Raw genomic sequence first — 12,686 nt, forward strand, 5'->3', positions numbered from 1 at the left:
CACTGGAATCCAACCAATAGTTTTTAAAAAGCAAACTCCTCCAGATGTTCTCTAACCTTGAAAAAAGCACAAGCCACAGGGAGCAGCTTGAAGATGCTCTTATTTTCTCTCATCCCAATTTGTCCAGGTCGAAGGCAAATCCCCCAACCGCCAGCAGGCATCATTACTTTTCATTTGCTGAGCACCCAGAGGATGGATCCGTCTCTTGAATTGGGTGCTCTACTGCAACACCTGCTATGATCTTTCCAGGTGCACCCGCAAATGACACTTTAGCTAACAAGCCTAAAGTTTTTCTGCTCATCAGAAAGGTGCTTTAAGAAATTACCCATTTGTCTAGAACTGGAGGCGGCTGCAGTCACTGGCATTCCAGATGGTCCCGCTTTTCAGCATTACAAGATTCTAGGAGGGAACCTGACAGCACGGTAGAGCTCCCTCTCCAGCATTCACCTTCTCACCTGCTTCCTAAGGGCAAGATGTCAAAGATGCCCTGGTGGTCATTTTCAAGCTTTATATCCTTGGTACCTATTAGAGAATAACCACGCTGCAATTCATATGGCACTTCTGAGTACATGCCCATAACACCTCTGAGAAATTCCAACAGTTGCCATTCTTAACCTTTACGAAATGTTGGGTAATTCCACAGAGTAGCCACGAGGTGGCAGGCTTCAACCTCCTAAAGGATTGCCAACCTTCTGGTCTTTGCTGCCTGCAGGGTTGGGGGACACTGAAATGACAAGCTGCGGAAGAGACGTCTCTTCCATTTATTAATATTCCCAGGCACAGCTTGAGGAGCTCTCACTTCACTTTAGGGAGCTGATTTGTTTGGGCATTCATTTGATTTAAGAAGAATAATTCCCTAATCATTTGTCAGGTGATGTGCTTAGCTTACATTTTAGCTCCTGCCTTTATAGAAAAAATGTCTACCAGAAAGATTCATGACAGGGGGATGTGTCTATGTGCAGAATATTCACCTGAGCCTTGACAGAGCAATGTTGTTTTCCAGGGGTTCCAGGAAATAAAGAATTCACCTACAGGCAAAATAAATGTAGATATCCATTATGGGAACACACATACACAAATCAGGAAAAAAATATATTAACAATAGCTCACAAATACTGTTTCAAGCTCCAACCATAATTATAATGTTCACCATCAATTCTGCTTGTTCTTTCTGACTTCGAATGGCTCAGTCACCTACTCAAAGACGGGGAAATAAAGACTCAAGAATCTACGTTTTAAGGTGTCAGTCACATTTTCGAAAAGCAGAAAACAGAAAATCTGTTCCAACTTATTTGGAAAGAGAGAATTATGCACTTGTCCCCATGGGGAATCTTCCAGTTGGGGAGGGGGCCGCTGAGGAGGGGAAGCAGGAAACAGTTGAGGCCAGGGATCCAGCCTGGGGACGATGGTTATGCAAACAGAAATAGGCTAGGTTCTGTCGGACAAAATGAGGAGGTAATTTAGATGCAGCTGGATCAAGAAGATTTCAGGGCAAAGAGAATCAGGTAATGGCAACAGAGAGCCTCAACAGGGGATATTTTAGACTCACAGTAAAGATATAATTTCCTTAGGGCCTTCAAAATAACAATAGCTTCCAGAAGGCAGTTAGCATGCAGACTTGGAGATTACTTCAGCTCACCCAGTTCATAAAGACACACACATGGGTCCACCCACAAGAGCCAGGAATTAGATTCCACCACGCCCTGTCCCAAGCAGTCTGGCACGGTGACCATTAATCCTCTGCCCCAGAGGTGGGAGAAGTGATCTGAGAGTGCTGTCTACACAGGCCAGGACTCACAATGACAGCAGCAATTACCCTCCCTCCGAGCGCGTGTCTGCCTCCTGGGGGGGTGGCCAGTACACTTGGCACATGAAAGAGCATTTATAAACAGTAGTTAGAAGAGCTCCAGGGAAGAAGTGATGAGTGATGGTTATTAATGACCATTATTATCCTTGTCCTGACCCGAGAACTATTCCTCCAAGAATATTTACTTAGAATGCAGGACTGGAGCTGCGTCCAATTTGAGGGGCTCTGAAACTCAGCTCTTAAGCCACCAGTTTTACAGAGAGAGGAAATCACTCCATGAAGTGAAGTTCTCTTCTTAAAAATTAATATATATAAATGAACATTTTAGAGCCCCCGTGTTCCACCAGAAGAGAAAGGGATCGATTCTCTGTGTGGTGAGTCACATAATAGAGGGCATTAGGGCAGGTTTAACATGAATAAGATATTGATTTCCCCTTGTTACTTGATTCAACTTTATTCCTTTTGGATTGCCAAAGGCCTCTGTGACAACACAGGCTGTGGTCTGGAGGGCAGTGGAGAGCTATATTTTTTGGTCCTTTGTTTATTCACCAAAGTTTTGTGCTAACAACATCTGAGTGACAGAGGATTCAGTTAAAGCCAACAAGTATGTCTGGTCCTTTCCGGATTTAGCAAAGAGAGTGAACAGTTTACTTTAGAGGCACTGAGAAAAGGGCTAGGCAGGCTGTGCTTGGTATGATTCATTGCTGTTTTAGGGGGTTTCGTTTATTTTCTTACTTGTCAAAATTTCATAATTCATTAATACAGTCCTGTTAACATTTTATAAAATACAAAGAGATTTTGAGGAAAAAAGCAAACATCCTCTTTTACATACTTGCCCCATTCTCCCAATTCTCATGTCTCCTCTTGGTAACACTGTTAACAGTTATGTGTCCATCCAGGACTTTCCTTGCATTTGCATCCATATACACACATATAGTTCTGTTTTCACAAAAATGGAGTCTTACCATAACATATTGTTCTAGAACATAAGTCTTGGAGATCATTCCACATCAAGATGAAGAGAGCTCCCTTGCAATTGTTAACAGCTGCATAGTATTTCACAATATGGATACGCTTCACTTATTTAATCATTCTCCCACTGATGAGCTTTCAGAATGTTTTCAGTTTCCAACTCACACACCTTGGCCTCATAGAAGGTCCCTTGACAAACGGGCAGCCAGAGGAGAGGCAAAGTGGTGGTGGGATAGGTCTGGGATGGCAGAAGCATTCCCTGGGACCACCATCTCCCTGCTCTGGTAGCCCATGGCCCCAGAGATAGGCTCAGGACAACATCTGAAAGGTTGCCCTGCCCCTGCCTGACCCTACCCTGGCCCCCACATGGCTTAAGTCAGGTACTGATGAGGCTGAGAAGGAGCTGGCAGGCCTGGCTAATCCTCACAGTTAAGATGAGGGTGTCGAAGCTGACTAAACTGACTGGATCCAGTGACCTGATAACGGGGGAGGCGCAGGGAGTGCATGCTTCAGCAATGGACACAGAGCGTTTAGAGCCAGTACAACAAAGAAAAACAGAGACAACAGGATCCAGAGAAGAAAGACATTGTTGCCTGGGGCTATAGCCTTGAGAGAAGGGCAGGCAGGGAAAGAAAAATCTGAATTGCCTGAGTATTTATTCAAAGGAGACTAAATTCAACAGAATACTCCCAAATTTGCTTTGAATTGGCAAGATGGAGTTTATCACTGTCACTGACAAAGAAGCTTTGAGTGTTGTGTTAGTTTGCTGGGGCTGCCGTAACAACGCACCACAAACTGGGTAGCTTAAACAGCAGAAATTCACTCTCTCACAATTCTCTCTCTCTCAATTCTGGAGGCTGGAAGTCCAAGAACAAGGTATCGACATGGTTGCTTCCTTCTGAGGGCCAAGAGAGAAGAAACTGTTCTACGCTTCCCCCAGCTTCTGGTGGTTTGCTGATGATCTTTGGCATTCCTTGGCTTGTGGAAGCATCACCTCGATCTCTGCCTTTATCTTCACAGGTGATGGCTCCATTCGACACACAGCCTTTGCAGAACCCTTCTCACGGTTCACTTTCCTGTTCATCCCAGGAAGAGGCAGAGTGGCCTCAGGAGGCGGGCTCCAAGCGCCAGCCCCCAGGGGTGGTCCAGGTGCCCATGTCAACATTTTGAATGGTCAAGTAGAGAGTAGGCATGATCCATCCCAAACTCAGAGAGGAAGAAACTTGTGAGAAGCCAATTCACTCTCAGCTAGTTAATATCTGAAATAAGTTCAGCATCTCAGCAGCAGTGGGCACTTTGTGAGGCTTCTGGAGGACTGTAGCGCCTGCCATGCTCTGTTGACAGTTTCTATAAGACCTTGTCCAGTTAGGGGGTTGGTCATGGAGCTTTGTTCAAGGCTGTCATTTTCTTGTATGTATGTCAGAGGTTGACTGCTCTTTTGGGTGGGGAGGATGCTCCTCAGTACAAGTATTTGAAATGCTGGAGACTGCAGCAGTAGCTTCTAGCTGAGAAGGGAGCTTCGAAAACCTCTTGTGACAAAAGCAACAAAAAACATGGAGACAAACCACAGGGAGTGGGTGAGTGGCTGACACCTGACTGCTAGATTGGGTTTACTCCAAAAAGCACGAACTGCAATCAAGTGCACCATGGGCTAGCAGGGCCAGAAAAGCAGCTTCAAATGATGACTGATGGGATGTGGTAAATAAGCACCCGGCTCCCTCACTCTGACTGGGGGAACTCTGGGCATCTTTCGTATACTGACTGTAGAGTTCCCCAGGGGCGTAAACTCCAGTCACTCCAGTAGGTGCATGATAACACCACTTTACTGGCTGCATCCCTTCCCTGTCTCGCTTCCCCCTCCTCTACCGGTGTTTCCTGGCATCTCTTCCCAAATAAGTTCCTGGCACCCAAATCCTTGTCTCAGGAAAGACCCACTTGCTGAATTGGATTGTCCCTAGTTCACAAAGATATAACCAAGGTCTGAACATGGATTTTCTGAGAAACCTACTCTGTTCAGCACTATGTGGGCTGAGGGAAAACACAACACAAGCAGAAGACAGCCCCTGGGATGGCAGCAACTGAGAAGGGTGGTGGAAGGTGCGGAGAGAAGTAGGTTTCACTGAGAAAGAGAATGACGAGTATAGAGTAGCTATTTTCTCCTCCTATTCCTGCCTCAGACTTGAAAATGAGAACTTGTGTCCTCTCCCCTCGTCGTCCCCATTTCCTTTATGTCCCATATGGCAATACAGGGAAGTGTCTAGCTAAGTACGTGACTAGCTCTTATTGGGTGTCTTTGAATCCAGCCTGTCCACAGGCCTCAGGAGTCTCCACACTACAGGCTTTTCCATGCCCTCAAAGTCTATCTGTACCTCTGTGGATTCTAGCTGCCCTGGCTGTGATGGGGTCGGAATTTCAATTCAGATGGGGAAGACCACAAAGTCCATGTCTCTCTGGCATCCAAGCCACGTTCTCCTGGGATTGGAATAAGGCAGGTGCACTGAGCCCTTTTGGATTCCTACACCTAGTTCTCAACTGGTCCAGGATCCAGAGGGCAGATGACATGAATAATTGGCATCAACAGTCACCAGATATCCTACTTTTGTGATAGAACAGTGGGAAGAGGACCTTTTTTCTTACTTTGGCGGTGGAAGGAGTGTTTTGCCGCTTCATTTTGTAGGCAAAGGAATCCAGGAACAAATTGGCAGCAGCAGCAGGTGGCAGGAGTCATGTAGCCCAACTCCAGCTGCAAACATCTGGCTTTACTCTGACTCATTTAATGAGGAGTTCTTCTTACCTCCTCAAACCAGTTGCTCTGGAAAACATATCTGCCTGATTTGCAACACAGAAAAGAGAACTACCCATGCATCCTTAGGCAAGCCACTTCTCCTCTCAGGGCTACAGAGAACCCCTCTTTTCCTCTGCCTTTTTCCTCGGTTCTGCATTGCTGGGTCTCCATGAACAGATATGTTTTCCTCTGCCAACTGATTCTGTGCTGCAGCCAGACCCCAAAGTGTCTCAAACCCAAGCCCATCTGCAGTGACAGAGATAATCCTAACACCTCTTCCTGCTCTAGGACTCTGTGGTTCTGTGTGCCCAGAATCCCCCATAGACAGAATTTCTTAACGCTTCAATTCCCCCAGCCTCGGAGTCTCTCCACTTCCCTACTCAGAAGTTGTGTAACTAACTGTAAATAATCCCCTGAAAATCTGCTGCAGAGGTGAGACCCTCAAGGCTCCAGGGAAGACCCCACTGGCCACCAAGTCCATGGAGAAGAGGCCCTAGGAGGCAGCAGGATAAGCTACCAAGCGGTGGGTCCTGCACTGCAAAGAACTAGGAGCCGTGTAGTGTGTCACCCAAGCAGGGGACAGAGAGGCAGAGGCAGAAGGGTGATGGTCTCGGCCCCTGCTTCTCAGGCAGACTCCACTCCCTCTGAGCTTACCAGAAATTCATTCCTACCAGAAAGCTGGAGGGAGAGGGGCATGTGCTGTCAAAGTGAGATCGTGTGAGACAAGTATTTCTAAGCCCCAGGCATTGGCCTGCATGACCTATGTGGAGTTGATTTGTGTTAACCCCAGGGGAGTTTAGACAGTCATGGGGAGTTCACCGTAATGGGATTTGACCAGAAGGATGTTCTCTCTCCTCCTAGGAACTCTTATTCTCCATAACCTAACACTCCAGGAAAGCCACCAGGCTTTCCGCTGGGGCAGACCATGAGAGAGGGCCTAACCCAGAGCAGAAAATCAGAATAACTGAAGCAATTCTGAGCTAGGACATAGGACACCAACCAATTGTCCCCCTTCTGTGAAATAGGCACAATTCAAATTCAACACAGCAGATGTTTCACCTCCAAGGTAAACATCTGAAGCGACATTTATGCCCTCAGGCCAAATGTCCTTGACAGCGTAGGGGAAGAGCAATGTCCCCCTGGCCTGGCATCTTTGCTTCTGCCACCCTTACCACCAGGTTAGACATTGAGGTCTGGTAACGTCCTTAGCATAGCATTCTCCATGGCAGGTGTGGTTATTTGTGCTCATCTCTCACTCTGGTCTAATGACGAGGACCTGGGCTGGAGTTAGCAACCCTGGGTCTGCACTTGGCTCAGCACTAAAAAGCTGGAGCTGAAGAGGAAATCTTTCACCTGTTCTAACCCCATTTCCCTGCTTCAGAAGATAGATGGATAAACCAGGAAATCTCTAAGGTTTCCTCCATCTCCTAAAATATCTCCACTTTTATTCCATTTAAAGATACACAATGGTTTAATTGCTTACGTAGGCCATCTTCAGGAAAAGGGTAAGAGAGGCAGACGGTCGAGAATAACACCTTTTCAAGACACCATTAAAAAGTAATTTATGTTTCAAGACTCCTATTCTCTCTTCTTGGAAAGCCTGAAAGAAATTCCTTCTTTTATCCGGTTGCCAGACAAATTTTCTATTGAGGCTTTCATTTCCCTTTTTTTAAAAGAAATATAAATCTGGCTTTGGATCCCAGGTTAGGAGTGAAGGCTGACTTCAGGTGTCCCTCAGCAAGAGTGTGAGTTACGGTTGCTATCAGTAATTTGACTGAAATGGAAAGAATTTAAGGAGAACACTCTAAGGCAGCTGATGAAACTAAAAGGGGCTAGTGGGTACTAGAGGCTAGAAAAAGCCATAGACAGGATTGATAATTAAATGGTGCATTGTATTTACTGATTCTCTACTTTACAAAAATGTCTTTTGACACAGTATTTCATCTTCATATTAGCCTTTTTGAGTTAGAAGGCTGATGAGCAAATTACACCCCAAAGGATAAATGACTTGCCTTCATTTTCATATCTAAATAACGGCACAGCTCAGGTTTGCAGCCTCTCCAGCGTGGTGCTTGACTTCTGGGTGAGCATCTGTAGGAGACAAAGAAAATTTATTTTCATCAATCAGCTTCTCTCAGATCAGCCCAAGAAGGGCCAGGACAAAGAAGAGAAGCGACACAGGCAGGTTAGGTAGTGTAACTCTAAGCAGGAAAATCCAGGGTTACTTTTGTAGGGGACAAGAAACACATTTCCCTTGTCTCAAGTCCCTGGCCAGCCCCTGGGAGAACATTCTCTTCGGGGTGACCGGGGTACGTCCCCTCGTCAGGACTAGGCACAATGTTTGAGGAGGAAACAGAAAGAAACTCAAGTGTTAGGACTCTAAACTTAGGGTACAGCCAAATTCAGCAGAGCGAATTGTTTTGTTTCAGGTCCCTAACACCACCCTGCCAGTCTGCAGAAATGCAGACCACTTGACACATTGTAATTTATTTATTTATATGTCTATCTTCCTATTAGACTGTAAATCCATTGAAGGCAAAGACTGATGAAGTATTCAAGTAGGTTTAAATCAGCAGGGAGAAACCACATCCACTTAATCCGTGCCTGATTTATTTGGCCAAGAATGCTGGAAGTTTAAAAGAATCGAGGTGGGAGTCCAGAGGTAGTGATTTTATATTGCATACCTACCAGAATTAGAGACACATTCTTTCACTTAGTTGTGGAAACCAAAATTATGGGGAAAAGGGGGCCAGCCCTGTGGCCTAGTGGTTAAGTTCAGCATGTTCCACTTCGATGGCCCTAATTCAGTTGCCAGGTGCAGACCTACACCACTTGTGGGTGGCCATGTTATGGCGGTGACCCACATACAAAATAGAGAAAGACTGGCACAGATGTTAGCTCAAGGCAAATCTTCCTCAACAACAAAATTATGGTGAAAAATTCTCAAAAGACTCTATCCGCCAAGACCAACTGTTGTTAAGATCAACTGCTACCTGGCAATTTTTTTTTAACCATCATAAGATTAATAGAAGAATGGAGATTTTAGAAAGAGGTCAGGGTCATATTATTGCATTATAGCAACTAGTCATTCTTAAATGGTATTACTGTCATGTGAATTCCCTTTAAAGATATAAACTATAACTGTATCTTAAATAAAGAAATTAACAAACAAATCATTCATTGGTCATAAAAAGGTACATAATTCACAATAAATGGTATGTGAAAGGTGATGAACAGGAATATTAAACCACTTGCTAGCGAAGATTTAGGTAATATTTATGCCTTAAAATGTAATTCATGAGTTTACATAAACTTTAAAAAAGAGAAGGTATTTTATAAAAAAAAAAAACTATACAATTAATGATAGTATATGTAAAAAGTCAGAAAAAAATAAAAATAAAAGAATGCTGTAAGCATGGAAGCAGCAGGGCAGCCACCCAGAGCAGAAGCAGAGGAAGCTGTTCTTAATAGTTTCCCCTGGTGCCCAGAGCACCTGTGGAGCTGGGCATCGTGATGCTGCCCAACTGTAATTCTTCCATGCCTGGGAGCTGCATCACTGTTCAAGAAGGTATGCAAACAATTCATGCCTTTGATAGGGAATATTTCCAGGTACCCATTATCCTTTTGGTCCTTGAGTCAAACACCACATGGGCAAGACCACATTCAGAGGTAGAAGTGGGGTGAGATGGGAGGGCAGGAAGTAAAGGGAAGTATCTAGCTTTTCCTGGACAATATCCTTACCTCCAGCACTCAGCAGGCTGGGAAGTCCATTTCCTCACCATTTCTTTTTCCACTTGTTCCCCAGTGTCTATATAATGTCTAGTCCATGATTCGCACTTCACAAGCATTTTCTTTATTTTGTTTTCCTTCTTCTTGTTCTTCCCAAAGATCCCCAGTGCATGGTTGTATATTCTAGTTGTAGGCATTTTCTAATTGACTACTGTAGTTGTCTCTTAGCTAGGTTTCCATCTAAACACCTTCTTTGCTCCCATCCTAACTACACAAATATGAGCTTTGGAGACCTTAAGTGAATTGAATGTTGACCCAGCTAGTTCGCAGCATAACTCAGGTCTACGACTGTTACTTCCATCTCTTTTTCTATTATATTCAAAAATACTTCTAAAAATCCACAGTTGTTCCCTGTGGTTTCTAAAAACCTACAGCGTTTCCCTGTGCCTTAGCACAGCAAATTTAGGTGTTTCTGCTCAGTCTCCTCGCCCAAATGCCTCCTATCTCTCCATCTTTGTCCACATTAACAAAAGACTCTCTTGCTAATCAAGCACATCTGCTGGTCACCTCCTCATTCTTGTCTTCTCACAAGCTCTTAGCCAGGCCATTAAAATGTTCCCCTTTCTCTTTCTACAAATTCATGTCTTTTTTCCTTCCTTAGAAACCTGGATCAGACCTCACATCCACCAGGAAGCCCACCCTAACTAGTATCACTTCATTCCATTCCACTCTGGCATTCTGTCAGCATTTCAGCAGTGTCTACATTCTCTTCATGGTTCACAATGGTAGACATGCAGTGGGCACTGAATAAAAATTTGTTAAGTGGATAAATAAATAGATTCTATTGATCCAGTCTCTGAGGCAACTCTCAAATATGTCCCTCCCTGTTCCCGCTGTCAAGCCCCGAGTAAAGCTCTCATCATTGCTCCCATGGACCATCAAAATAGTCTCCTAGGAGCTTCCTCTCCTTTCCATCCTCCATCTATTCAGACTCCACAGTGCCACCTGAGTGAACTTTCTGAAGGAAATCTGATCATATCTCCTGTTCTTCATGGTTCCCCAGTGCCTTTGGGATAAAGTCAAAAGTTCTTAGCATGACTTCCAAAGGCACTTCACAATCAAGTCTCAAACAACTCCCCTTGTCTCTGTTACTTTCCACTATTGATATGTCCATGTTTGAGTTAACCCTTCAAGAACAGGTGTCTGCCTTGTCAATGCCACTCCTTTTGCCAGAGGCATCCTGCCCTCTTCTTTACTTGGTGAACTTTTGCTTACGTTTTGAGGCCTATCACAAATATCACTACCCCAGCCTGGATGGCTGCCTTGCCCAACCCCAAGCTAGCCCTGCTAACCTCTGGACCCCCATCAATCTAGTCCAGAGGTTGAGAGGATGGAGGGCGGGGGTGGGGCTCAGTGAGCAGAGTGCGCTGTAATTGCTAGTTGGTCAGCCTTGTTTCTTGCTTTCTGGGCCTCTCAGAAGCAGGACCAAATGTTCCTGTCTTTTACATCCTCAGCCCAGTTAGGGTACTTAGCTCCCAGGATGTTCTCAGTGTTGCTGAGAATGAGGGAACATACCATGCTAATTTGCATTCACTCAGAACAATACTTTTAGAGCTGAAAGGGATATTAGAAAGTATCTTTTCTAACCCACTCATTTCTGCATGAAGAAACTTCAACCTGAAAGGATTTCAGTGACTTGCCCAGGGTCATAAAGAGGCAGCGGGCAGCACTGGCCCTGATCACCTGATTCATACCATCTTCTGTTTTACTGTACATATAAAGTTGTGATGTCAAAAGACAGAGTAAGCACCTCAAGAGCAAAAAAGAAAAAGAGCATCTTCTCTTTCTTCTGCATTTTTCTATATAGGGGCTATATAACCCCCTTTGAATTCAACAAATGTGGAGGACTGAGTGACATTTACAGGCCTGCATCCCTGCTTTGCAATTGTGCAGTTGCCCTTCATCAATTTGAAGCACATTTTAGTGAGTCAATTCAGTTGTCTTGAAATTTTAAAAATTCTTCAGATCCATTGAAATTCTTTAATACTTCTCTTAGGATGATGTATAGTGAAAGATTTAAGTTAAATAATTGTGGACACTGACTTTCTCTAATACTCAAGATCAAATTACAAAGTTTCCAACCTATGCAATTAAGCTAAACAAGCACCAAAGTCCAGTTCTTCCATTCAGACTTTTGTCTCACAACATGATGCTGAGGATAATTTGCACTTCTCAGATGGGAAAAGTCGGCGAAAGACGGTAGTAGTCATAACAGACATGCAGAGAAGCGAAGGAACCGACACTGTCATTCGGTGAGAAAACAGGACACTCGGATTCTTCTATTTTTTTCAATCTTCTACAAGACTCTAACACAACAAGAAATGTTCCTTTTCAGAAAAATAAATTAGATGAATTCATACTTTACTCTTTTGAGCTACGCAAGGCAATGTGCCCTCTGAATTCATCGCTACTTTCACTGCTTATCTGTTCACCCCATCAGTCACGAGTTTGCGTTCTAACAACAGAGAGCGAGTGTCTTGAAGGGTTCATAAGAATTTTGTTCAAGTAAATACACAACAAAGATTTTTCAATCATTTGCCATAGGAAGGGAAATGGCCACTTTAGAGAGATTTAGTACCTGTTAACAGCGCATTCGTGTGCTAATCTATGCACAGCCTGTGAGCGAGGAGGTTATCTTTACACTCCTGCTAATACACTCCATTTCCACTCCTTTGTCCTGCTTCTGGTTAAAACAGGCTTCAGGAGTCACATTAGTGTCATTTTGTGCTAGCTCAAAGTTAAATCATAATGAGCTTTGAGATTGCTAGTCGTTTCTCTCTTGTTCCCGCAGAAATGCAGGCTCCTTTTCCATTTTGGAGAATCTAAGCCTCCAGGTTTCTATGATTGCCTCTCACGCCCTCTCTCTTCTTTTGTTCTCTTCTCTTCTTTGGCTCAAAAAGCAAACTCATTACCAAACCAAATGTATGAGACTCCCACACAGAATCTGGAGGAGAAAGACGTCCCATCTAATTCCGAGGAGCCATTTCAGGGGCCGGCCATGGTCCCGGATTATCTGCCCTGCAGGCCACGCTGGATGTAACCCGACTAAACACAGGACCAGCTCTTGAGAGACTGCTCTGTCGTCTGAACAAAGTCACTGACATGGAAAAGCACCTACTTTCCATGGAGTACCTCATTCCCCAAAAAGTTTACAATTTAAAAATTAAAATCAAAAATTAAAATGGTCAGATTGTAATATTAACAAACATTTATATAAACATTAACACGTGCCGGGCACTCACCAAAGCTCTTTATGTTGTTTCATCTCACTTAGTCCTCACAACAACTCTATGAGGTAGATGCTCTCGTTATCTTTATTTTACAGATGAGTAA

This window comes from Equus asinus, chromosome 7 (assembly GCF_041296235.1).
Source record: "Equus asinus isolate D_3611 breed Donkey chromosome 7, EquAss-T2T_v2, whole genome shotgun sequence".
In the NCBI taxonomy this organism is placed as follows: domain Eukaryota; kingdom Metazoa; phylum Chordata; class Mammalia; order Perissodactyla; family Equidae; genus Equus; species Equus asinus.